Genomic DNA, 26,687 nt, shown 5'->3' with positions numbered 1-26,687 from the left:
TGTAAACCAGTGTTATGGAGTCTTCTTTTCCCTTGCTGGGAAAGCATATACGCTTCTCATTAAACTTGAAATCAGGTTTGACCTCACTTTCTCAGCCCCATCCTCCTCTTCTCCTGTGGGTTGCTTTGTGTTTTAATCTGTATATAAGATTTTGTGTTTGTCACTTGTGAATGTCATCCTAGCACCACAGGGCTTCTTTCCAACTTGTCAAAGCCACTGACATAGTTTTTGTATGTTTCTTTGAACATCTATGCTGCTAAGTCGCTTCAGTCGTGTCCGACTCTGTGCAACCCCATAGATGGCAGCCCACCAGGCTCCCCTGTCCCTGGGATTCTCCAGGCAAGAATACTGGAGTGGGTTGCCATCTCCTTCTCCAATGCATGAAAGTGAAAAGTGAAAGTGAAGCCACTCAGTCGTGTCCGACTCTTAGCGACCTCATGGACTGCAGCCTTCCAGGCTCCTCCATCCATGGGATTTTCCAGGCAAGAGTACTGGAGTGGGGTGCCATTGCCTTCTCCATTGAACATCTGTAGTGGCCCCCTAATTTGGGATGACTTGTAAGCAAGTGCTATTCCTTATGTCTAGAGCAGTTTTCATAGAACTTTGATTGATAGTTTGTCTTGACCCAAAGCTATTGACCTGTATTTGTCATACAGGTAAACATCAAGGTCTATACTGGTTTAGTAAACATCAAGGTCATAGTAAACACTAAGGTCTGTGGTGGTTGGTGGTAACCTACAACACTCCAGTGCAGTCAGATTTAGTGACATAGAAGCTGAGGTGGTTTTTTTTTTCTTTTTTCTTAAGAAGCTGAGGTTTTAAAAAGAGGCACAGATAAGCAAGACAGAAAGTCATCCCCTGACCTCAGCTTACTTCTTACATATCAATTCCTCCCTGGTTTTGGAAGCCTGAGACTAGGGCAACTTCCCTGAAATATGTATCTGCCTAGCTTTTCCAGGTGGCCTACACATGTCTGACCACTGCCACTTCCATAGGAGCCCCTGAACATTCATGACAAAGTGAAGGAAGAAAGACAAACTACCCAACCCACTTGCCACCGTTGTTCTAGACTAGTTTTGGTGTGTCCCAAATTATATATGACTTCAGTCCTTTTAAATGTATTTCAGCTTATTTTATGGCTTCATGTATAGTTTCCGCTCTTGTTGGGTGGAGTGTCTACAGGCGTCTGTAAGGTCATGTTGTTTAATTCTTATGTCTACTTGTTATTCTTCTGCCTGATTGTTCTATCCACTATTCAAAGTGTGGTGTTGAAGTCTCCAGTAATTATTGTGGAATTGTCTATTTCTCCCTTTGATTCTGTCAGTCTGTCAGTTGTTGCTTCATGTATTATGGGACTCTGTTATATACACTATGTTTAAAACGGCTCTATCTTCCTGATGTATTAACCCTTTTATCATTATAAAACATCACTGTTTATCTCTGGTAACATCCTCTCATTGTAAAGTCTCCTGTCTATTTTTTCTGATGCTAGTATAACTAACTAACCCTGGTTTCTTATGGCTGTTATTTGCGTAATTATGTTAAGTGGCAAAAGGTACTTCTGTAGATGTAACAAAGTTGATCTTGAAATGGGGAGATTATCCAGATGGACTGATCTAATCACAGAAACCCTTTCAATCTGGGTCAAGAGGTCAGAGAACTAGGGAGTTGGAGAGAGTAAAAATTTAGACTAATGGTGGATTTTCATCCACAAAATCTTTTTCTTGATCTGATTTCGTCCTCGACTCTCCTGATATAGGCGTGGAGATTGATTCAACTGACTTTAGGGTTTGAGACTTTTAACCTCGGGTGCGTGGATTTCGGCAGCAGTTGAGGCTTTTCTCGGCTTAGTCTGTCAAAATCTGCCTCTCCCGGCAGGTCCTTGACTGCCGGACCTGCTCAGCGCAGCCGTTCTCGCGGGATCGGAGCCGCACACCTCCTGCGACTCTGGCGGAGGAGCTTCGGGCAGCGTGGATTCAAACTGCCTGGAGCCTGAGAGGCGCAGGTGCGAGCGGGCGCACGCGGAGACTTTGTGGTTCTTTGGCACCCGCTGCTCGCCTCGTTCTGACCCTCCCGCGGCAGTAACTTCCGAGCAGGAAGAGACCGGTAGGAGAAGGGCGGCCTCTCCTTTAAAGTTCTGTCCAGTCAGGATCCAAAAACGATCTTGAGACGGAGGGAGGGGTGGAAATACTTAAGGGAAAAGAAATCCTCAGCGATTTCCTCATCTAAAAGTACCCTGTTTGCCCTCTGATGGATAAAGACAGACAGACTGAAAACCACAATCACAGGAAATTAACCAATCTGATCACATGGACCACAGCCTTGTCTAACAATGAAACTATGAGCCATGCTGTGTAGGGCCACCCAAGATGGACGGGTCATGGTGGAGAGTTCTGACAAAACACTGGAGAAGGGAATGGCAAACCACTTCAGTATTCTTGCCTTGAGAACCCCATGAACAGTTCAGTTCAGTTCAGTTCAGTCGCTCAGTCGTGTCCGGCTCTTTGTGACCCCATGAATCACAGCATGCCAGGCCTCCCCATCCATCACCAACTCCCGGAGTCCACCCAAACCCATGTCCATCGAGTCAGTGATGCCATCAGTATGAAAAGGCAAAAAGATAGGACACTGAAAGATTAATTCTGAAAGATTAATTCTCCAGGTCAGTAGGTGCCCAGTATGCTACTGGAAATCAGTGGAGACTCCAGAAAGAATGAAGAGATGGAGCCAAAGCAAAAACAACACCCAGTTGTGGATGTGACTGGTGATGAGAGTAAAGTCCGATGCTGTAAAGAGCAATATTGCATAGGAATCTGGAATGTTAGGTCCATGAATCAAGGCAAATTGGAAGTGGTCAAACAGGAGATGGCAAGAGTGAACATCGACATTTTAGGAATCAGTGAACTAAAATGGACTGGAATGGGTGAGTTTAACTTTGATGACCATTATATCTACTACTGTGGGCAAGAATCCCTTGGAAGAAATGGAGTAGCCATTATAGGCAACAAAAGAGTCCAAAATGCAATACTTGGATGCAATCTCAAAAGTCTCTGTTCATTTCCAAGGCAAACCATTCAATATCACAGTAATCCAAGTCTATACCCCAACCAGTAATGCTGAAGAAGCTGAAGTTGAATGGTTCTAAGAAGACCTACAAGACCTTCTAGAATTAACACCCAAAAAAGATGTCCTTTTCATTATAGGGGACTGGAATGCAAGACTAGAGTCAAGAAATACCTGGAGTAATAGGCAAATTTGGCCTTGGAGTACAGAATGAAGCAGGGCAAAGGCTAATAGAGTTTTGCCAAGAGAACACAGTGATCATAGCAAACACCCTCTTCCAACAACACAAAAGAAGACTCTACACATGGACATCACCAGATGGTCAATACCAAAATCAGACTGATTATATTCTTTGCAGCCAAAGATGGAGAAGCTCTATACAGTCAACAAAAACAAGACTGGAAGCTGACTGTGGCACAGACCATGAACTTCTTAATGCGAAATTCAGACTTAAATTGAAGAAAGTAGGGAAAACCACTAGACCATTCAGGTATGACCTAAATCAAATCCCTAATGATTACACAGTGGAAGTGAGAAATAGATTCAAGGATTAGATCTAATAGAGTGCCTGAAGAACTGTGGACAGAGGTTCATAACATACACAGGAGGTGGTGATCAGAACCATCCCCAAAAAAAGAAATGCAAAAAGGCAAAATGGTTGTCTGAGGAAGCCTTACAAATAGTTGAGAAAGAAGAGAAGCAAAAGACAAAGGAGAAAAGGAAATATATACCCATTTGAATGCAGAGTTCCAAAGAATAGCAAGGAGAGATAAGAAAACCTTCCTCAGTGATCAATGCAAAGAAAAAGGAGAACAATAGAATGGGAAAGACTAGAGATCTCTTCAAGAAAATGAGAGATACCAAGGGAACATTTCATGCAAAGATGGGCTCAATAAAGGACAGAGAGGGTATGGACATAACAGAAGCAGAAGATATTAAGAAGCGGTTGCAAGAATACACAGAAGAACTATACAAAAAATCTTCACAACCCAGATAATCACGGTGTGATCACCAACCTAGAGCCAGACATCCTGGAATGCGAAGTCAAGTGGGCCTTAGGAAGCATCACTATGAACAAAGCTAGTGGAGGTGATGGAATTCCAGTTGAGCTATTTTAAATCCTAAAAGATGATGCTGTGAAAGTGCTGCACTCAATATGCCAGCAAATTTGAAAAACTCACCAGTGGCCACAGGACTGGAAAGCTCTGTTTTCACTTCAATCCCAAAGAAAGGCAATGCCAAAGAATGCTCAAACTACCGCACAATTGCACTCATCTCACATGCTAGCAAAGTAATGCTCAAAATTCTCCAAGTCAGACTTCAATAGCACATGAACCGTCAACTTCCAGATGTTGAATCTAGTTTTAGAAAAGGCAGAGGAACCAGAGATCAAATTGCTAACATCTGTTAGATCATCAAAAAAGCAAGAGAGTTCCAGAAAAACATCTATTTCTGCTTTATTGACTATGTGAAAGCCTTTGACTGTATGGACCACAACAAACTGTGGAAAATTCTGAAAGAGATGGGAATACCAGACCACCTGACCTGCCTCTTGAGAAATCTGTATGCAGGTCAGGAAGCAACAGTTAGAACTGGTCATGGAACAATAGACTGTTTCCAAATAGGGAAAGGACTACATCAAGGCTGTATATTGTCACCCTGCTTATTTAACTTATATGCAGAGTACATCATGAAAAATGCTGGGCTGGATGAAGCACAAGCTGGAATCAAGATTGCCCAGAGAAATATCAGTAACCTCAGATATGCAGGTGACACCACCCTTATGGCAGAAAGTGAAGAAGAACTAAAGAGCCTCTTGATGACAGTGAAAGAGGAGAGTGAAAAAGTTGGCTTAAAGCTCAACATTCAGAAAACTAAGATCATGACATCTGGTCCTATCACTTCATGGCAAATAGATGGGGAAACAGTAGAAACAGTGACAGACTTTATTTTCTTGGGCTCCAAAATCACTGCAGACAAGGGACTGCAGCCATGAAATTAAAAGACGCTTACTCCTTGGAAGAAAAGCTGTGACCAATCTAAACAGCATATTAAAAAAGCAAAGACATTACTTTGGCAATAAAGGTCCATCTAATCAAAGCTATGGTTTTTCCGGTAGGCATGTATGGATGTGAGAGTTGGACTATAAAGAAAGCTGAGCACTGAAGAATTGATGCTTTTGAACTGTGGTGTTGGAAAAGACTCTTGAGAGTCCCTTGGACTGCAAGGATATCCAGCCGGTCCATCCTAAAGGAAATCAGCCCTGAATATTCATTGGAAGGACTGATGCTGAAGCTGAAACTCCAATACTTTGGCCACCTGATGCGAAGAACTGACTCATTTGAAAAGACTGTGATGCTGGGAAAGATTGAAGTCAGGAGGAGAAGGGAAAGACAGAGGATGAGACGGTTGGATGGCATCACCAACTCAATGGACATGAGTTTGAGTAAGCTCAAGGAGTTGGTGATGGACAGGGAGGCCTGGCCTGCTGCAGTCCATGGGGTCTCAAAGAGTCGGACATGACTGAGCGACAGAACTGAACTGAACTGAAAAGCACCCTGAAGATGAAGTGGGCGTCCGCAGGGACCAGGTCCTCCCGATGCAGGTGAAGGTGGATGGTGGATCCCGTCAGCAACTGGAGCCAAAGCAGACAACCCGGGACCAGCGGCCAGTGAGTAAGCAGCCCCTTTTCCTCCTCAAATGGGCAGCAGTTGAACTTGTAGCACTTGAGCTTCTCTCCCTTGGCTTTGAATGGATTCCAAGCATGCAACAGGTAAGTCTATTTTTTTATATTATTTATTTTAATTGGAGGCTAATTACAATATTATGGTGGTTTTTGCCACACACTGACATGAATCAGCCACAGGTGTACATGTGTCCCCCCATCCTGAACTCCCCTCCCTACTCCCTCCCCACCCCATCCCACCCTCTGGGTTGTCCCAGAGCACCTGCTTTGAGTGCCCTTCTTCATGCATCAAACCTGCACTGGTCATCTATTTTACATATGGTAATATACATGTTTCAATGCTAAGTCTGTTTTTTAAAACACACTTACTTGGGGTGTATGTGTGTGTGTTAGTCGCTGAGTCATGTCCAACTCTTTGCCACCCCATGGACTGTAGCCCGGCAAGCTCCTCTGTCCATGGGATTTTCCAGGCAAGAATACTGGAGTGGGTTGCCATTTCCTTCTCCAGGGGATCTTCCTGACCCAGAGATCCCAGAGACTGAACCCAAGTCTCCCACATTGCAGGCAGATTCTGTGCTACCAGGGAAGCCCTTACTTGGGGTAAGAGTACTTTAAAATCTTTTAGCCAAGAAAGTGATTTCTGAAGAGTTCTAAAGTGAGGACTTGTAGGTGTGGGGGAAACTAGACAAAACAACCACACACTACTGAAAATATCTCACACCCAGGGCCACTTCAACGGCTAGGTTTGACCCTCAGACTGGGCCCATTTTTTTCAATGCATCTTTTGTGGAACTCAAATAAATATGTATTATATGTAGGAGGGGGACTCCTGCAATGTGGGCTGGTGGTAAGAGACAAAGATCAGGCTCAACTGTGAAAACAGCAAAGAAAAGTGGGAATTTATAGCCAAGAAGCAGGGTGAGGGTTAGTGGACAGAACGTTACTAAGAGGAAACATGAGGAGTTACAGGGAGATTATGCTAAGCCAACCTAAGGGATTCTTGCTGAATGCCAGCCAAAGTGATCAGGGATCAGCTGGGGTATGGTGGTGGTGGAGGCGGAGGAGCCTTCTCAGGTATTATGGTAGGGGTGTTCTGTTTAAAATGACTTAGCAGGATTTGTGCTCAAATTGGACAATGCAAAGACCAATTCTGAAGACTGAAATTCAGGCTCTAGTTGAGAACAGAGTTCAGAGGAGCCTGATCTAGAGTTTGGTCAAGGAGAGAATTTTTGTCAACAACCATAGCTCTCATACATGTGTTGATGTAATTATAAATTGGTAAAAGCATTTGGGGAAATATTTAGGCAGTTTCTTGTAAAATTAAATACTCACCCTTCCTCTTAGGTTCCATTAGATCCTTCCTCAAGTAGTCAACCCAGAGAAATGGGGAAGGGGAGTATGCCCACAAAAACACTTTATAATAAGAATGCCCCTAGAAGCTTTTTCACAACAACCAAAACTTAAAATAATCCAAATATCCAACATCAGGAGAATGATAAAGAAACTGTAAAATATCTATGCAATGGATTACTACTTAGCAACAAAAAGGAATGACATATTGAATGCAAGAGTTTTTAAAAGATGCAAAACTAATTTAAGGTGAAATAAATAGGGATAGTGATTGTCAAAAGATGAAAAGGATAATGAAAATTGTCTTGTCTATGATTTCTCTGCATATAACATTATTGATCCAGTAGTAATTAAGTCCAGGCACATCTAAAGTCAACAAAATCAAGTAGAATGCTCTTATGGCTCCCATTTTACAGATGAAATAAGTGAGGCATAAAAGATTTACTTTATCCAAGGCCACACAAGGGCAGAACCATTTTTACAACCCAGAGCTTGTTTTCCTGAGCACAGATTAGTTGGGTCTTTCTTCACAGATGTCTGTATATCAGAATTTCTCAGTTGTAGGGATGGGAAGAAGAGCCAAGAGAGAGTGGACAAGAAAGGGATTGAGGGAGGGGTAGAAGCACAAATTCTTTCCTACTCCTCCCTACCAATCCTGGGAGTTAGTCTGTGTCTACTCCAGGGCTTCCCAGGTGGCTCCGTGGAAAGAATTCAGCTGCTAATGCAGGAGAGAAGGGTTTGGGAAGATCCCCTGGAGGAGGATTTGGCAACCTACTCCAGTATTCTTGCCTGGGTAATCCCAGGTAGAGAGGAGGCCTGGTAGGATACAGACCACGGCATCACAAAGACTTGGACACAGTTGAGTGACTTAGCATTCACTCAGGCAGGTGCTCTATATGGAGTCCAGAAAACGTGACTACTACGGTCTCTGGTGCACACTATTAATGCACTAGGCTGTTAGCCGGGAGGCTGCAGCCCATCCAAGGTTCTAGCCCATCCAAGAATGGTGGGAGTGGTTTTTATTCCATTTCATTCATGATATTCTATTCTGGGTCCTATCTACCTTACAACTACTGCCAGGTTAGTGCTAGCTCTGTTCGCACAAAACACCTTCTGTAAGAGTGTTCTTAACTGAGGAACTGTGAAAAGAGACCTAAGAATCCATGTCCTGCTGGGGTGAAATATGTATTCAGTCTTTTAAGGCTTGGACAGTAAGTTAAAATATATTTACCTCAAGTTTTTCACTTTTAATAGGAGACCAGTGATTAGTATTTGCTGTATCAGTTATGTTATCAGAAAAATCATCATCATAATTATCCTCTGCATTATTTTTGATAAGGGTTTCTTCCATAGTTTGTGTATTACTTGGTTTCATGGTTTTAGGATTATGAAGTTGCTGCAGCCATCATGATTGTACACATACCATTGACCACTTTTGCAGGTGTTTCCATAGTCTAGAGAACTAGATGTGCAATTGCTACCTTCAGTGTTTATACGCTTCTTATGTTGGCAAATCCTGCCAATTTGCTTTCTACAGAAGTGAGACTGAGTCATATTCCAATTTATTTTCTAATCTTTCAATGTCCTTGTCTTCATTTACTTGCCAATACAACGGTCTTTCTATATATCTCTCTACAATATTCTAACTAATAGAGGGAGCAGTGCCCTCCAGACACAACTAAGAAGAAGAACAGCAGACGGACACTGTGGACATTACACATATTCTATATTGTATGTTGGAAAACTAAACATTCAATATTTTTAGAGTCTTCCAATAACTGTAATTGCTTTCTCTAATGACTTAGTCAAGGAGGTCCAGAGAAGACTGGCCAGAATGACTTCTTTGACAGCTTCCTACCAAGCAACTTATCTGAGGAGAAAAATCTCGCTGATCCTGGATGTTTTATCTTTCTTCCTTTTCCTCTTTTATTCATACATTTGGGCTTGATGAAAATAATCTAGTACCTATCCTCCCTCCTATAAAATGGGGAACTGGTATTTGAATTTGTCTATTATTCCTTTTTTCCCCACTACCTCCATAAAAATTAGCACATCACCAGAGTCAATAGAATCCTGCCCCCGACGGGCTCCTCCTTCAGACCTGGACCCTTGGATCTAGTGGCTCATGTTTGCTCTGTTCTACTGTTGAACCCCATGAGCAAAATTGAGCTCTTTGGCTTTTACATACTAAGTGTGTTTATTGGACAAGTCTTTTTTCTTCCTCTCATTTGTGCATCGTTACTTTCTCCCATCACTGTGGGATTCTGCTTGTAATTTTAAGAAGTGAACTTTTGGGGATAATCCATGTTGAGTTGTGGTTGACAGGGATCCATTCCCTGTGAGGTAGAAGTTGACAGCTAATCTGGGCTGTGAGTCTTTTTCAATTGCTGCTTGTCCTGAGGATTCTGGTATTTCATTAGTATAAAATAATAACATTGCAGCAGGGAAAAGGTGTCCACCTCTTGTCTTTCCACAATTTGGTAAAAACCATATAAGCCCAATCAATAGTGGTCAATAACTTCAAATTGGGAATATCTAAAATAAGGATGATCTTAATACACAATGGTTCCCCCCATAAGGAACTCTTAAAATTAATAAATAGCTACACTTAAAAAGAATTAGTACAGGAAGAATGCTGTTACATGCTTCAGCATGCAACAGGCAGCTCTCTTTCATTGGTATACTCAAGTTTCTAAATAACTGAAAAAATCATATAAATGACCTTTAAGGATTGTTTAAATCAGACAACAGAAAGCTGAAGAAGAGACATTTATGTCATTACAAAAAAGCAATGAGTCAGCAACATGAGCATTTGTGACCACTCTACTAATCAAGACTGAATACTTCCAGAACTGTAAGCAAGTTCAGTCCTTAATAAAAATGGATGAAAAGCAATGACTTCATGCACAGATTCATACACTGGAGACTCATAAGTGTATCACAGAATACTCTGATTTTCAGTAATGCTGCTGCTGCTACTAAGTCGATTCAGTCAGTCCAACTCTGTGCGACCCCCATAGATGGCAGCCCACCAGGCTCCCCCATCCCTGGGATCCTCCAGGCAAGAACACTGGAGTGGGTTGCCATCTCCTTCTCCAATGCATGAAAGTGAAAAGTGAAAGTGAAGTTGCTCAGTCGTGTCCGACTCTTAGCGACCCCATGGACTGCAGCCTACCACACTCCTCCATCCATGGGATTTTCCAGGCAAGATTACTGCAGTGGGTTGCCATTGCCTTCTCCATTTCAGCAATGAGGCTCCTTCAATATTAAGCAATAGTGTTGCTTAATTATTTCATTTTGTTTCCCTCACTGGCAAGTGGTTTTGCTAGATATCATTGCCTCTGCTTTCACCTTAAATAATACCCTCATTTTGATGGAATTTTCTCCTTTTAAATAGATTTTCTTAGAAACAAATCAATATGCTTTCTCTTCCTCCAGAAAGGACAAGTAAGTTATCTAAAAATTTAGAGGCTCTACTGCCCCAATTAGTTTAGGGAAAGTAATAATCATTTACATGACTTTAAATATAAATTTTAAATGAGAAAATTAAGAATTTCTAGAGAAAGTGCTTTATGCCTATATTTAAATGCAATATTTCCTGAAATAAAAATATGCTGAATTCCTAATATGAGAAAATAAAAGATTTAGCTATAGATTCAATTGATGTTCTTGGTTACTTGAGAAAAAAAAAAAGAAAGAAATGAAATTGATAACAAAATGCATCTTAGTATATTTAAGAAGTTATATAATTTAAATATTTGATGTATAATGGTATTGGAAAGATTTATATCATTTTTTTTTTGAGGTGACTCAGAAAAGTTAGAATGATTTAATAATTTGGTCTAAAAGTGACTATATATTTTCTTTCACATTTTCTCATAATGTAGAAAATAATAATAACATAATAGTCTACTCTTGAGAGTCCCTTGGACTGCAAGGAGATCCTACCAGTCCATTCTGAAGGAGATCAGCCCTGGGATTTCTTTGGAAGGAATGATCCTAAAGCTGAAAATCCAGTACTTTGGCCACCTCATGCGAAGAGTTGACTCATTGGAAAAGACTCTGATGCTGGGAGGGATTGGGGGCAGGAGGAGAAGGGGACGACAGAGGATGAGATGGCTGGATGGCATCACTGACTTGATGGACATGAGTCTGAGTGAACTCCGGGAGTTGGTGATGGACAGGGAGGCCTGGCGTGCTGCGATTCATGGGGTCGCAAAGAGTCGGACACGACTGAGCGACTGAACTGAACTGAACTGAATAGTCTACTCTATACAAGTCTTGGGTTTATATTGACTTGAAAATCCAAATTAAATTGCACTTCCTTAATTTCCTCTAGTGGTTGTACTGATCAAATAAACAAATACTGCATCCAATAAATATAAAATTTTAAATTTATGTGTTCAAGTATATTAAATATACTAGAAAGGTAATATCTTTAAACGGGAATTAACACTTATAATTCTAGAAGTCAGAGTACTCAGCTATTCCACTTATGATTATTTGTAAGTATTTTTAGATGTCGTCTAAAGTGACTGCAACATTCTCATGTTCCAACATGTGTCAGCAGAAATGGAATTGTATACGAGCCGTGTAAACACTATGTGACAGAGCAATTACTCTTCAGGACTCTTCGCTATAGAAGACCTTGTAGAAGGGGCCAACCATGTGTGTAAAAGGATGACTACAGCATTATTTGTAACCATGAAATCATAAAACCAGCTTAATTTCAAAAGCATATGGAAAGGGTTAAATAAATACTCTATTTAATACTACCTGCAGAAAAAAAGACGGTAGTAACTCCCTCGTTAAAAGCAATTCACAAAGTAACCATGACATCCCAGGAATTTCCAGGGGACCTATTTTCCCGTTGCGGCTTCCCTGATAGCTCAGTTGGTAAAGAATTCACCTGCAATGCGGTTCAATTCCTAGGTTGGGAAGATTACCTGGAGAAGGGAAAGGCTACCCACTCCAGTATTCTGGCCTGGAGAATTCAATGGACAGTCCATGGGGTCGCAAAGAGTCAGACGCGACTGAGCGACTTTCACTTTCACTTTATTTTCCGGGTGAGCTCTTCTGTACGGCTCGGTGATGGTCTTCTGATCCTGCCTACTGTCCCTGTCAGGTGGACAAGACACAGCAGACAAGAGGAGGAGGCTTTTTCGGCTTTTACAGTAGGGGATGGGCAGAGAAGAGCCAAGAAAACCTCTAAGTTCTAAAAACGTAAACGGAAGACGTCCCTGGGTGGGCTTGAACCACCAACCTTTCGGTTAACAGCCGAACGCGCTAACCGATTGCGCCACAGAGACTAACGAACGGCACGATTCTCTTAACGCCGCAGAGAAGAAACAGCCCTTTCACGTCAGGCGGAGCCACACGCCTTTCCCCAGACTGCTGCTGCTGCTGCTAAGTCGCTTCAGTCGTGTCCGACTCTGTGCGACCCAATAGACCGCAGCCCACCAGGCTCCCCCGTCCCTGGGATTCTCCAGGCAGGAACACTGGAGTGCTACACCCTCTCAAACCCTCCGACAGCCGGAGAGCTGGCTTCGACGCAGCGCGTTGGTTCTCGTGGGGAAGCCGGGAGTCGGGCGATTCCGAAGCCAGAAGGGCAGCAGTTCGTCCCCGCCGCGCCTGGTTCCACACCCGCCGCAGATGCAGCGCCCCCGAGACGCCTCGGGCCTGAGCCGAGGGGGGTCCGAGGGAAGCTGAACCCCCGGTGGGCCCTGTGACGGCTCTCCGATTGCTTCGCTGGCGCTGCCCTCCCTCCTCTGGTCCGCAGTCGGTGGGGCGGGAGCCGGAACCAGGGGCTGCGGGGGATCGGTCCGAAGGGACAAACGCGAAGAGCCAGGAAAGAAGCCGGCGAGGTGGGGACCAGGATAAAGAGACTTCCCAGGAGGTCTGTGCAGAGGCAAGGGCCTGATCTGGGGAGGCAAGATTTGGTTTCTGTTTTGATTTAGTCACCATGTATCAAAATTGAGAGGAGGGGACTGGATAAGAGAGCAGAGACGAAAGAAAGTCTATGAATACCTGTTGTCGTCCAGCAACAGCGCAGTGACGGGAAGGAATTTACGTCCGCCTTGTAAGAGCAAGGGCTGCGACGGCGGCAGGAGCCGTGGCGCGCCGTGATCGTATAGTGGTTAGTACTCTGCGTTGTGGCCGCAGCAACCTCGGTTCGAATCCGAGTCACGGCACTCTCATCCGTCACTCCTGACAGCTACTCCCTTTTTACTTCGGCTGGAAACTTGCACAATTGTAACCCCACAGAGTACTCATCTCAACGTTCTCATCCCTGGTCTGAGCAGGAGGAAACTGAAGGCGGTGGTTTCTCCTTTTCTGCTGCTGTGACATAGGGAAGCCCAGCAAGGAGCCTCCTGTGCTGTAATCGGTGGAAAGCCTAGTTTCTTTGTTACTCAAGATGGGCAGGACAAAGACCCGATAAAACTTGTAGCAGATAAGCGACTCCTCCTCCCTAGACTTGTTTTGCAGGTTTCTTCTGGGCTCCTGGGAATCTCTGCTCCGAGGACTTTTTCAGTCCTTGGCCATTGTTCCCTTCCTAGTCATCGTACTAACCTCTCTAGTGCCCTTCGTTTTACACTCTCAAGGATCTTAAATGCCTGTGGGCAGCCACTCACTAGACAAACGGTATCCATCAGGCCAGGACTACTGGAGGAACTTAACTATTACCGCTTATAAGTCATGAAGAACGGTGACTACAGCACCCTCTGCTCTGACAACCAACTAGTGGAAACAGCGAACATGTGATTCCTCCGCCTGACCACAGCTTTGCTGGCAACAGACAGGAAAGTTATACTGAAAGCAGGACCCAAAGTGGGGAGTTTGGGTCAATCACAAATGGAGATCAGACTTGAAGATTCCCTGAGCACAGAACCCTGTTTAGCTGTGCAAGCAAAAGCTCCCTTAGCTTATTTTGCAAAATGAGTGAAACTTATCTTGTTTATGCCTCTGAAAACCAAAAACAAAACACAACTCTTCGCCCAAATTGATTGAAAGCAACCACTTTTCACCAAGTCCCTATCACGAGGAAGACTGCTTTATTGATACAACCAATCATCGGTGAAGAATAAACAGCCACTACCTCCTCACTGTATAAGTTGCTTTTTAACAGTACACCTCTGAGCCTCCTTCCATAATTTGTTGGAACACTCCCTCGTCCTGAACTGTCTTTTTGGGCACCATCAACCTTTACTAATTGCTGCTTTGGTGACCTGCTGGTTTTCCTTATGCTGTGTATGGACATTGACAGCGCCTCAACATTTCATCTACGAGACTGGTCCAACAAGGGAACTCCCAGCCCTATTGTTATTTTCCCCTTTGCCTGGATGTAGTGACTACTCAATGAGCAATTAGGAATCATTAAAATCATTGTCATTGTCATTTTCCTCTGATTTATTTGTTAACAACTACTGTCCAGACTCCTTTCATTTGTATATTTGCCTCTTACAGAATGTCATGGAAATGGGATCATAGTGCAAATACTATTTTTTTTCACACCTCTTTATCTGCATAGTCTCTCTGACTTTATCCATTGTTGAGTAAAGCAGATTTTATTTCTCTTTCATTGTTGAGATATATTCCATGGCAGTAACACAGCACACTCTGTTTACCATTCACTCAATAAAGAGCATTTGAGCTGTTTCCAGTATTGGCTATTGTGAATGAAGCTGCTTTGAACATTCTCTTCACAAGAGATTTTTGTAGACATAGGTTTTCATTTCTCTTGGAAAAAAAGAAACCTAGGTGAAGAATTGCTGGTACCAAAGAGTAGTATATACTCAACTTCATGAAACATTAAAGCCTTTTCCAGAGCAGTTGTAACATTTTATATTACCCCCAACAATATGAATGAGAGTTGTGGTTATTCCATTTCTTTGCAATACTGTTGGAGTTTCTTCTCCTCATAATTTTAGCCATGCTACTAAAAGAGTAGTGGTATCTCAATGTGGTTTTGATGTCCTTTTCTCTGACAGCTACAAATAATGCGCACTGCTTGCATCCTTTGTTGGCCATGTGCATATCTTCTGAAGTACCTGTTCATATCTTTTATCCATCTGAAAAAAAAAAAAGTTGGTTGTTCTTTTAAAAAAATTATTCCTGGGTTGGAGAAGGTCATTATATATCATAATCATGGGAGGTGGGGTTGTAAGCTATGTTTTGTGAATATTTTCTTGTCTGTAGCTTGCTTTTTCACTTCAGTGGCATCTTTGGCTGAGAAGACATGGTTAACATTGATGATGTCTAATGTATCATTTGTCTTTATTTTATATTCTTTGTGTCCTGGTTAATAAATCTTTCAGTTCAGTTCAGTTCAGTCGTTCAGTCGTGTCCGACTTTTTGTGACCCCATGAATCACAGCACGCCGGGCCTCCCTGCCCATCACCAACTCCCAGAGTTCACCCAAACTCTTGTCCATCGAGTTGGTGATGCCATCCAGCCATCTCATCCTCTGTCGTCCCCTTCTCCTCCTGCTCCCAAACCCTCCCAGCATCAGAGTCTTTTCCAGTGACTCAACTTTTCGCATGAGGTGGCCAAAGTACTGGAGTTTCACCTTCAAAATCAGTCCTTCCAATGAACACCCAGGACTGATCCCCTTTAGAATGGCCTGGTTGGATCTCCTTGCAGTCCAAGGGACTCTCAAGAATCTTCTCCAAAACCACAGTTCAAAAGCATCAATTCTTCGGCGCTCAGCTTTCTTCACAGTCCAACTTTCACATCCATACATGACCACTGGAAAAACCATAGCCTTGACTAGACGGACCTTTGTTGGCAAAGTAATTGTCTCTGCTTTTGGTCATAACTTTCCTAAAAAATCTTTGCCTACCACCAAATCACAAAGTATCCTCAAAATGCCTTCTAACTTTTATGTCTGGGTCTATGATACACTTCAGACCAATCCTTGTCTGTGAGATAGAAATAAACTGCCCCATCCCCAATATTGAACCTATTTCCTTTCCCCATTGAACTGCTTTTCTTGAAAATTCATTCACTTACTGAGCTAGGGTCAGTTTCAAGTCTGTCAACTCAGTCCATTTTGTATTTCTGTACATTGATGCCACTTGCACTTTGTTGGTCTATAGGGGGTCATAGTAACTCTTCTAGTTAGGTAGAGCAACAAGTTTTTCTGTTCTGTTTATTTCCACACCAAATGATACATTTTGCAACATGTAATAACTCATGTAACCATCACCCAGGCCAAGATAGGTCATCACTTCCTCTTCTGCTTTCCCTTTGGGACAGAGGCCCTCCCTCACATGTACTGGCTGCCCCCTTGTGGCCAAAGATCCTCTATTGCTCCCTCTTTGGAGAACAAATTCCCAGTTACCTGCAGGGCTGAAGAACCTGCAGGAAAGACCTACAAGTCTCAAAGTATTCTGCATTTCCAGATGATGGGGTTGGTAGGTTGAAGGTGGTGAAGGGAGGTGAGGAGGCAGTGGGAAGTTAGCTCAGTTTTTAGTCCTTTGATCAAGAGGAAATCGTGCCTAGGGAAGTTCAAATACTACCAAATGGGAAGACCGGGGATTGCCTATTTACTGGGACCCAGGCCATCCTTGTCTGCTTTGTGTACTTGGGTAGGCTGGACAAGGGGACTCCATTCCCCTTCACTAGCCAGGGGGAAGTTTCAGAGGTGGTGGACTTCAATGGTAACTCTAGATCCTGAAACCTCATAGGATTTTTCTTCACTTTCCCTTTGATCTCTCTTCCACCTACCCAAAAAGAGAGATTCACTGCCTTTCTTTCTCAATCAGGACACTTTTGGGGTCCATTGGGGACAGGACTGAAGTGGGCATCTGGTTTCCCTTAAGTGTCCCTCCTGGTTTGGGTGTCTCAGGAGCTCAGGCTGACCCAGTATGAACTGCCAATGGGCGGGACCCCTGGGAGACCAGAGGCTGCAAAGCAGGGGGCTGGAGGTGTGGCCTCACATGTTGGACACCATATTTAAATTCTACTCATCCCTGTGCACCTCCTCCTCAGGGAAGCCTAGGGCAGCCCAAATAGAGTAGCCCAAAGCTTCTCTGCAGGCTGAACTGAAAGAGACCTGAAATTCCAGATGAGGGCGACAGGACCCTCATTGAACAGACCCAGCATCTGGCTGCCCTTGGTGGGCAGGCTCAAACAGGTTGATTTCAAGGATGGACACAAAGAAAAGGCTTCTTTGCCAGACTTTATCAGAGTCACCACCTTCTCTGAAATCTCACCCACATCCCAAACACCACCCTCAAGATGAAAAATATAAAAGACATGACATAACCAGTTTTCCAGACACTGTAAACCAGACAGCAAAAGACAGCAACCCGTGAGACATGAGAAACAAGATGAGCCCTGCCATTGACCCAGCTTACTGCTTTCAGAGAGTGTCCAGGCTGCCCACCAGGAGAGGGGATCTGAGGCCAAATCCTTGGATGGTGGAGGTGAATCCGAGTGTTAGTTGGACAGCAAGGAAGCTAGAGTCCACAGAACAAAGATCCGGTGTTAAGTGGATCAAAGATCTAGGGCTATGAAAGGGTCTGCATCAAATACTCATTAGAATAGTGGTCAGAGAATGCTTGTGAAGAAGCTGCCTGAGACCAAGGAAAGAAACCTTTTTAAAAATAATGGTACAATGCCTAGTGCTCACACAAGACAGGCAATGGTACTCCCCCCACAGCCACTCATAATTCATGGGCCATTGGGAAGAACATTCAACAAACTCTCATTTCAGTAGTGGGAATAATCACCCTGAGAATAATGATAAAAGCAAGATCCAAAGGGATCTGTTTACAAGTCACTTAATTGTACCCCAGAACAAAACTCAAGATAACTTATAGGAATGCCAAAATAGCTAGTGTCTAAGAAGAGAAACTGACAATGTCTGTCAAAGAATGCCAAGAATGCAAAGAGGCAGGAAAATGTAATGTGTTAAGGAGGAGACTGATCAATCCATTGAAACTGAACCACAACTGATATGATGTTATAATTAGCAGAAAGATAGCTATCACGACTGTGTTGCATATGACCCAAGAGTTAAGTAGAAATGTAGAACATGTACAAACGGCCAGAAGCAAACTTTAGACATAGAAATGATAACATCTAGTATTATATAATTCACCAGATGCAGTTAATAGCAGATTAGATGTTGCTGGTGTATGGGGTGGGGGTGGGGGAAGATTAGAGAACACAAAGCCATGAAGAATTGACCATATCCAAAATGAAACCATACACACACACAAAAAATGTTTTTTAATGAACATAGCATGTCTGAGGGATAGGGTATGTTTAAAAGGTCCAATATATGAGTAATTTGGAGTTTCTGAAAAGACCAGAAGGGAAGAAATAATTTTTTGAGAAACATTGACAGAAAAATTTCCAAAAAGCCAAATGAACATTATGAGCACAAGAAACATTAAACAAACCACAGGGAGCCACATCAGAATTAAACTGCTCAACTCCATTGAAGAAGAAAAACATTTCCAAAGGAGTGAGCAGGAAAAGACAGTACAAACAGAAAATGAAAATAAAGATTATGTTAGATTTCTCATCAGAAGCAGTGAGAAGACAGTGGAGCAACATCTTTAAAGGACTGGAGGGCAGCAGTCAACCTAGAGTTCACGCCTCCTCCCCAAGAAATGTCTTTCAGAAATGAAAGTGAAAAATGACATCTACAGACCAACCTACTATGCTAAAAGAATTCATCACCAACAGACACACATAGTAAGAAATGTTAAAGGTGTCCACTGACCTCAGATGGAAATCTGGATATACACAAAGGCACCAAGGACAACAGAAAAGATACCTGTGTGGGAAAATACATAAGCTTTTTCTTATTATTTCAGTCTCTTTAGAAACGTGGGGCTAATTTTTCTAATCATGAGGCATTGTGGGGTTTATAACAAGTAAAATGCATGATGACAATAGCAGAAGGGCCTGCAGCGAAGAAATTTGAAGATGTGAACTTGAAGGCAGATTGTGGTAAGTTACAGATGTCTGCTGTAAAGCTTCAAGCAGTCACTTAAATAAGAAAAGAAAGACTAGATAGCTAATAAGCCAACCAAGGAGTAGAAATGGGATTGTATATGAGCCATGTAAACACTGTCAGTTCAGTTCAGTCGCTCAGTTCAGTTGCTTCAGTTCGACTCTGAGATCGCATGAACTGCAGCACAACAGGTTTCCCTGTCCATCGCCAGCTCCTGGAGCTTACTCAAACTTATGTCCATCGAGTTGGTGATGCCATCCAACCATCTCATCCTCTATCATCCCCTTCTCCTCCCACCTTCAGTCTTTCCCAGCATCAGAGTCTTTTCAAATGAGACAGTTCTTCCCATCAGGTGGCCAAAGTATTGGAGATTCACTTTGAGCATCAGTCCTTCCAATGAATATTGAGGACTGATTGATTGGTTGGATCTCCTTGCAGTCCAAGGGACTCTCAAAGAGTCTTCTCCAACACCACAGTTCAAAAGCATCAATTCTTCGGCATTCAGCTTTCTTTATAGTCCAACTCTCACATCCATACGTGACTACTGGAAAAACCATAGCGTTGACTAAATGGACTTTTGTTGGCAAAGTAATGTCTCTATTTTTTAATATGCTGTCTAGGTTGGTCATAGCTTTTCTTCCAAGGAGCAAGCAACTTTTAATTTGTTGGCTGCAGTCACCATCTGCAGTGATTTAGGAGCCCCCCAAAAATAAAGTTTCTTATTGTTTCCCTATCTATCTGCCATGAATTGATTGGACCAGATTCCATGATCTTAGTTTTCTGAATGTTGAGTTTTAAGCCAACATTTTCACTCTCTTCTCTCACTTTCATCAAGAGATTCTTTAGGTTTTCTTTGCTTTCTGCCATAAGGGTGGTGTCATCGGCATATCTGAGGTTATTGATATTTCTCCCAGTAACCTTAATTCCAGCTTGTGTTTCATTCAGCCCAGCATTTCACATGATGTACTCTGCATATAAGTTAAATAGCCTGGTGACAATATACAGCCTTGACATACTGCTTTCCCAATTTGGAACCAGTCTGTTGCTCCATGTCCCATTCTAAATGTTGCTTCTTGACCTGCATACAGATTTCTCAGGAGGCAGGTCAGGTGGTTTGGTATTCTCATCTCTTGAAGAATTTTCCAGTTTGTTGTGGGCCACACATTCAAAGGTTTTGGTGTAGTCAATAAAGCACAAGTAGATGCTTTTCTGGAACTCTCTTGCTTTTTCGATGATCCAATGGATGTCGGCAATTTGATCTCTGGTTCATCTGCTTTTTCTAAATCCAGCTTGCACATCTGGGAGTTCACAGTTCACGTACTGTTGAAGCTTGGTGTGGAGAATTTTGAACATTACTTTGCTAGCATGTGAGATGAGTGCAATTGTGTGGTAGTTTGAACATTCTTTGGCATTGCCTTTCTTTGGGATTGGAATGAAAACAGAGCTTTTCCAGTCCTGTGGCCACTGCTGAGTTTTCCAATTTGCTAGAATATTGAGTGCAGCACTTTCACAGCATCATCTTTCAGGATTTGAAATAGCTCAACTGGAATTCCATCACCTTCACTAGCTTTGTTCGTAGTGATGCTTCCTAAGGTCCACTTGACTTCGCATTCCAAGATGTCTGGCTGTAGGTGAGTGATCACACCATCGTGATTATCTGGGTCATGAAGACCTTTTTTGTACAGTTCTTTTGTGTATTCTTGCCACCTCTTCTTAATATCTTCTGCTTCTGTTAGGTCCATACCATTTTTCTCCTTTATTGTGCGCATCTTTGCATGAAATATTCCCTTGGTATCTCTAATTTTCTTGAAGAGATCTCTGGTCTTTCCCATTCTATTGTTTACCTCTATTTCTTGGCATTGATCACACTACGCAGTGTAAACACCATGTGATAGAGCAATTGCCTTTCCAGGACTTGTCGCTACAGAAGACCTTGTACAAGGGGCCAACGAGGTATGTACAAGGATGATGTACATACATTGTACAACGATGTATGTACAATAATGTACAGCATTATTTGTAACCATGAAAGCAGATGGAAAGTGTTAAATAAATAGTATTAGCAGTACGCGCAAAAAAAAAAAAAAAAAAAAGACAGTAGTAACTCCCTCGTTAAAAGCAATTCAGAAAGGGACTATGACATCTCAGGAATTTCCAGGGGACCTATTTTCCAGATGAGTTCTTCTATCCAGCTCAGTGATGGCCTTCTGATCCCGCCTTATGTCCCTGTGAGGTGGACAGGAAAGAGGAGCCAAGAGGGTAGGAGTGAAGGGGCCCTTTCCCGCCTTCACAGTAGAGGATGGGTAGAAAAGAAAGAAGCGAAAAGTGTGTAAGCGGAAGGCGTCCCTGGGTGGGCTCGAACCACCAACCTTTCGGTTAACAGCCGAACGCGCTAACCGATTGCGCCACAGAGACTAACGAACGACCTACGCCTCTCAATGCCATAGAGAAGAAACGTAGCCGTTCCACGCCAGGCAGAGTCACACGCCTTTTCGTGGACAACGACACCGGCTCAAACCCTCGGACAGCCGGAGAACTGACTTCGACGCAGCGCGCTGATGCTCGTGGGGAAGCCGGGAGTCGGGCGATTCCGAAGCCAGAAGGGCAGCGGTTCATCCCCGCGGCGCCTGGTTCCACACCCGCCGCAGATGCAGCGCCCCCGAGACGCCTCGGGCCTGAGCCGAAGGAAGCTGAACCCCCGGTGGGCCCTGTGACGGCTCTCCGATTGCTTCGCTGGCGCCGCCCTCCCTCCTCTGGTCCGCGGTCGGTGGGGCGGGAGCGGGAACCAGGGGGTGCGGAGGTCGGTCCTAAGGGACAAACGCGACGTGCCGGGAAAGAAGCCGGCGAGGTGGGGATCAGGATAAAGAGACTTCCCAGGAGGTCTGTGCAGAGGCACGGGCCCGTTTGCGGGAGGCAAGATTTGGTTTCTGTTTTGATTTAGTCACCATGTATCAAAATTGAGAGGAAGGGACTGGATAAGAGAGCAGAGACGAAAGAAAGTCTATGCATACCTGTTGTCGTCCAGCAACAGCGCAGTGACGGGAAGGAATTTACGTCCGCCTTGTAAGAGCAAGGGCTGCGACGGCGGCAGGAGCCGTGGCGCGCCGTGATCGTATAGTGGTTAGTACTCTGCGTTGTGGCCGCAGCAACCTCGGTTCGAATCCGAGTCACGGCACTCTCATCCGTCACTCCTGACGGCTGCTTCCCTTTTACTTCGGCTGGAAACTTGCACAATTGTAATCCCATAGAGTACTCGTCTCAACGTTCTCATCCCTGGTCTGAGCAGAAGGAAACTGAAGGCGGTGGTTTCTCCTTTTCTGCTGCTGTGACATAGGGAAGCCCAGCAAGGAGCCTCCTGTGCTGTAATCGGTGGAACGCATCGTTTCTTTGTTACTCAAGACGGGCAGGATAAAGACCCGATAAAACTTGTAGCAGATAGGCGACTCCTCCTCCCTAGACTTGTTTTGCCGGGTTCTTCTGGGCTCCTGGGAATCTCTGCTCCGAGGACTTTTTCAGTCCTTGGCCATTGTTCCCTTCCTAGTCCTCGTACTAACCTCTCTAGTGCCCTTCGTTTTACGCTCTCAAGGATCTTAAATGCCTGTGGGCCGCCACTCAACTAGACAAACGGTATCCATCAGGCCGGGACTACTGGGGGAACTTAACAATCACCGCTTATAAGTGATGAAGAACGGTGACTACAGCACCCTCTGCTCTGACAACCAACTAGTGGAAACAGCGAACATGTGATTCTTCCGCCTGACCACAGCTTTGCTGGCGACAGACAGGAACCTTATACTGAGAGCAGGAACCTTATACTGAGAGCAGGACCCAAAGCGGGGGGTTTCGGTCAATCACAAATGGAGATCAGACTTGAAGATTCCCCTAGTAAAGGAAACTGTTAGTTGTGCATGCAAAAGCTACCTTAACTTATTTTGCAAAATGAGTGAAACTTACCTTGGGCCATTCTTGTTTATGCCTCTGTAAACCATAAACAAAACAAAACTGTTCACAAAAAATGATAGGAGGTAACCACTTTTCACCATATCCCCATCACAAGGAAAACTCTGATATAACCAATCACAGTGAAGAATAAACAGTCATTGCCTCCTCACTGCATAAGCTGCTTTTAACAGTACACCTCTGAGCCTCCTTCCATAATTTGTTGGAACATTCCCTTTTTCTGAACCATCTTTTCGGGCACCGTCAACCTTTACTAATTGTTGTTTCGGTGACCCCGTGTTTTTACTTCTGCTGTATTTGGACTTTGACAGTGCCTCAACATTTTCATCTCTCAGACTGGGCCAACAAGGTAACTCCTCATCATACTATCATTGTCCCCTTTGCCTGAATTTAGTGACAATTCAATCAGCAATGAGGAATCATTAAAATCATTGTCATCGGCCTCTGTTTTGTTTGTTGATCATCACTATCCAGACTCCTTTCATTTGTACGTTTGCCTCTTCTAAAATGTCATGGAAACGCAACCATAGTGGAAATACGCTTTTCTACACCTCTTTATCTGTATAATATCTCTGACTTTATCCATTGTTGTGTAAAGCAGATGTCATTTCTCTTTCATTGTTAAGATGTATGCCATGGCAGTAACACAGCACAGTCTGTTTACCATTCACTCTACAGAGAGCATTTGAGCTGTTTCCAGTATTGACTATTGTGAATGAAGCTGCTTTGAGCATTCTCTCCACAAGAGATGTTGTGGACATAGGTTCTCATTTCCCTTAGGGAAAAAACAAACAAACAAACAAACTAGGCGAAGAATTGATGGTACCAAAGAGTATCCTTATGAAAATTTTAGCCATGCTACTAAGATTAGTGGTATCTCAGTGTGGTTTTAATATCCATTTCTCTAACAGCTAAAAGCGCTGACCGCTCCTTGTATGCTTTGTTGGTCATGTGCACATCATCTTTTCTGATGTACCTGTTCATATCTTTCATCCATCTGAAAAAAGTTGGTTGTATGTTACTTAAAAATAGGACTGCACATCATCTTTTCTGATGTACCTGTTCATTATCTTTCACCCATCTGGAAAAAGTTGGTTGTATGTTCCTCGAAGATAGGGCTTTCCTGATACTAAGAATCTGCCTGTGATGTAGGAGACCCTGGTTGGATTCCTAGATCTGGAAGATCCCCTGGGAAGGGATAGTATCCAGTCCAGTATTCTTGGGCTTCCCTTGTGGCTCAGCTGGTAAAGAATATTACTGGATGGGAGGAGGTCATTATATATTATAATCACGGGGAGGCAGGATTGTAAGCTATCTTTTGTGAATATTTTCTTCCTCTTTGTAGCTTGCTTTTCCACTTTAGTAGCATCTTTGACCGACAAGATATGGTTAACATTGTTGAAGTCTAATGTATCATTTGTCTTGGTTTTATTTTAATACATTATTTGTGTCCTGCTTAGTAAATCTTCGCCTACGACCAAATCACAAAGTATCCTCAAAATGCCTTCTACCATTGACTTTTATGTCTTGGTTTACAATGTAACTCAGACTGATTCTTGTCTGTGAGGTAGAAATAAAGCTGCCTCACCCCCAATATCGAACCTATTTCCTCTCCCTATTGAACTGCTATTCCTGAAAACCCATTCACATATTGAGCTATGGGTTTCAAATCTCTCAAATCAGTCGGTTTTCTATTTGTGTACCCTGATACCACTTGCACATCGCTGATCTACAGGAGGTCACAGTAACTCTTATAGTCAGGCAGAGCAAGTCTTCCCGTTCTGTTCATTCCCACACCGTATGATACATTTTGCACCTGTAATGATTCATGCAACCGTCACCCAGGCATTGCTTCCGCCTCTCCTTTTGCTGTGGGACACCAGCCCTTCCTCACAGGTACGGGCTGCCCCTTTGTGGCAAATCTCCTCTACTGTGGCCTCTGGGGAGACAAATGCCCAGATGCCCGCAGGGCTGGAGAACTTGCAAGAAAGATGTGCAAGTGCCAAAGCAGTTTGCATTTCCAGATGCAAGTTGAGGGGGCAAGTTGAGGGGTGCTGGTGGTGAAGGAGGGGTGAGGGGGCAGCAGGAAGTTAACTCACTTTTCAGACCTTTGATCAAGAGAAAGTTTTCTTCAGTAATTTCTAACTGTGGAAAGTACAAAACTTTGTGCTATTTAACATTTCCTCTTCTTTCTAGGGAAAGAGACTCCAATGGAGGGTACCTAATTTGCAAAGTTGATCATTGGGTGTGATGTTGAAAACGGAAAGCTAGGGGAGAGCTCTTGTTTTGTTTTGTGCACATAAAAGAAGATGAGGGAGAACAGGAGATAGAGAGAAGGGATAATAGGCTGGAGCCTGGAAACTGATCTTAGGGTCTGGCCCTGGATGTCAGATTTGGGGGAAAGAGAAGCCACTGTTGATCATATCCAGGGAAGAAGGACTTTAGTGGAAATAGAGATGCTTAAGGCCATCTTATGACATTTTACATTTATATGTAATTCTTCTTTCCCTTTTATTTCTATAGATAAGGCTCCGGTGAGATTGATTCGTTCACTTCTTTTTGGAATGCACGTTTCAATAAAAATGAGTACCATACTTCAAATAGTCATCCATGAACCTCATAGACTCTTCTTAGATTCTACCAGCTGTGCATTAAAAGTAAAATGGGCCCAACTCGGGGACCCTACTTGGGAAAGTGCAATGAATTTTAAAGAGGTGGGTGGGAGAGAAATGAGACACTCTCAATAACACTTGCTTTCCTTGTTGTAGTGGTTTTCATATATGCTCCACACCTGCTCAATCCTTTCAGTCAAATAAGAGCAGTTGGGAAAATAAAAAGAATTCAGTTAACTGCATCCTGGAAATGTATGGAAATCATGCCTAGGGCAGCTCGAGTACTAGCAGATGGGAAGATCGGGGATTCCCTACTCACTGGTAGCCAGGCCATCCTTGTCTGCTTTGCCTATTTTGGGTAGACTGGACAAGGGGACTCCATTCCCCTTCACCAGCCAGGGGGATAATCCACCTTCATTGGTAACTCTAGATGCTGAAACTTCACAAGATTTTCTTCATTTTCTCTTTGATCTCTTTTCCGCCTACCTAATAAGAGAGGATTCACTCACTGCCTTGTTTCTCAGTCAGGACCCTTTTGGGGTTCCTTGGGGACAGGACTGAAGTGGACATCTGGTTTCCCCTAGGTGTCCCTCCTGGCTTGGGTGTTTCAGGAGCTCAGGCTGACCCAGTATGGAACTCCCAGTGGGTGGGCCACCTGGGAGAGGAGAAGGCTGTTTGCCAGTGTGGCTGGAGGTGTGGCCTCATGTATTGGACACCCCACTCAAACCCTCTTCTTCACATGCATTTCCTCCTCAGGGAAGTTCAAATAATGTAGCCTGTCAAGTTTCTCTACAGGCTGTACTCAAAGAGAGGTGAAACTCTGTAAGGGATGAGAGGAGCCTCACTGAGAAGACCCAGACTTATTCCTGGCAGCCCCTAAAGGGCAGGCTCAGAAGAGCTTGATTTCAAGGATGGAGACAAAGAAAAGGCTTCATGGCCGGAAACCACGCGATCTTGAGAAGAAAATCTTCAATCCTAATGTCTAGATGAGCAGGGGGCCGAGTTGAAACCACCGCTGCACCCTGATCAGGAGAGTCATCTGCACAAA

General features: G+C 43.6%; 1 long non-coding RNA gene and 4 other non-coding genes across 5 annotated transcripts; 2 read left to right on the top strand and 3 right to left on the bottom strand.

Annotated features, from left to right (window-relative positions):
- Window positions 1–5,843: 5,843 nt before the first annotated feature.
- LOC133242363 (uncharacterized) lies at window positions 5,844–21,387 on the bottom strand. The gene is made up of 2 exons (XR_009734853.1): window positions 13,127–21,387; window positions 5,844–13,020 (listed from the first exon to the last, which is right to left on the bottom strand). It is a non-coding gene; the product is annotated as an uncharacterized LOC133242363 (long non-coding RNA).
- Window positions 12,335–12,408, bottom strand: TRNAN-GUU (transfer RNA asparagine (anticodon GUU)). Its single transcript has one exon. It is a non-coding gene; the product is annotated as a tRNA-Asn (tRNA).
- Window positions 13,219–13,290, top strand: TRNAH-GUG (transfer RNA histidin (anticodon GUG)). The gene has a single exon. It is a non-coding gene; the product is annotated as a tRNA-His (tRNA).
- A 21-nt stretch (window positions 21,388–21,408) lies between the features above and the next one.
- Window positions 21,409–21,482, bottom strand: TRNAN-GUU (transfer RNA asparagine (anticodon GUU)). Its single transcript has one exon. It is a non-coding gene; the product is annotated as a tRNA-Asn (tRNA).
- A 688-nt stretch (window positions 21,483–22,170) lies between these two features.
- On the top strand, window positions 22,171–22,242 carry TRNAH-GUG (transfer RNA histidin (anticodon GUG)). The gene has a single exon. It is a non-coding gene; the product is annotated as a tRNA-His (tRNA).
- Window positions 22,243–26,687: the final 4,445 nt, after the last annotated feature.

Source organism: Bos javanicus, chromosome 3 (genome assembly GCF_032452875.1).
Source record: "Bos javanicus breed banteng chromosome 3, ARS-OSU_banteng_1.0, whole genome shotgun sequence".
Lineage (NCBI taxonomy): Eukaryota > Metazoa > Chordata > Mammalia > Artiodactyla > Bovidae > Bos > Bos javanicus.
Note: the sequence above shows the minus strand (reverse complement) of the source record. Positions and strands in the feature narration are given on the sequence as shown.